The following is a 1,129-nucleotide window of genomic DNA, read 5'->3' as shown; positions in this document are numbered from 1 at the left end:
GATGGGATGCAGCGGCCGGCTCTGCGGTACCCACGCAGGGTATCTGCCCCGGCCTTGCAGAAGAGGAACCTCTCTTCCACCGGGTTTGCTGGCTCGGCATCCATTTGCAATGCAGGCTGGGGGTGCCACGCTGCAAGCCCTGTCCCCGGGAAGGACTAAACCTCTAAACCTACGGGCCTCTGCTGCCAAGCCCCGGGTGCTGGCGAGCAAACCTGAGCCAGCAGCATCCCAGGCTGCATCCACAGGGGATGGCTGGACGTGGTCACCCCCCTTCGCTCGGCCCTTTTCGCTCACCTCTGGGTGCTGCACCGGGTTTGGGCCTCTGCTACAAGACATCGGTTAAATTGGAGAGAGATTATTTGATAGAAATTAGAGCAAAGGGGGGAAAAAGCCACACGCGTTCCCGCCCAGCGAGGCTGCGCAGGCACTGTCCTTGGAGGCTCTCAAGACCCAAAGCAATGAGCCCCCCGCTCGCGCTCCGTCCCCATCACCCAGCTCCATCCTCACCAGGGACCCTCTCAAGCTCAAGCACCTCCTCCCAGCCACTGTCAAGGAGCAGGACAGGGCTTGTGCTCCCTATTTTCGTTTGCATCTAAATTAAATGCCACCGCTGCTCTGATGGGGTTTAAGTAACACTGAGGCTCAAAACCTGTGTGCCTTCAGCAAAACCCTCTCTCTTCTCGGCGGGGAGGCAAGTCCTCGCTCCGAGAGGCGCCCGCATCCCGGCGGGAGCAGAAGCGCCAGCAGTGCCCTGGAAAAAGGCTTCCAGGCTTCGGCACCGATGTTTATTCCCCTGCAATTCAAATATTGGATAGGAAAGTCAAGGGCAGCCTTAGCCAAACACCCAAATGCTAATCACCCGGTGTGGGAACTGGAAATAAATGCCCCCCTTGATGAGGGGAGGGAAAGGCCAGCACCCTGTACCAACGAGCATCACTTTGCTCTCAAAAAAAACCCGAGCCCCTTTGGTCTGAACCTCAGCCCTGCGAGAGAGGAGCAGGTCAGGGGGTACGAGAAGAAGAGGAGGGACAAAGCAGCGCTGGGAGGAAGGGGCGTTTCGGTTTCCCCCTGGCTTGGTTTTCTGCTACGCACCCTCCCAGCGCCCCCCGGGACCACCCGCCAGCCGTGC

The sequence above is a fragment of the Fulmarus glacialis genome, unplaced genomic scaffold (assembly GCF_000690835.1).
Source record: "Fulmarus glacialis isolate BGI_N327 unplaced genomic scaffold, ASM69083v1 scaffold20982, whole genome shotgun sequence".
NCBI classification, from domain to species: domain Eukaryota; kingdom Metazoa; phylum Chordata; class Aves; order Procellariiformes; family Procellariidae; genus Fulmarus; species Fulmarus glacialis.
This window is presented reverse-complemented; position numbering follows the sequence as displayed.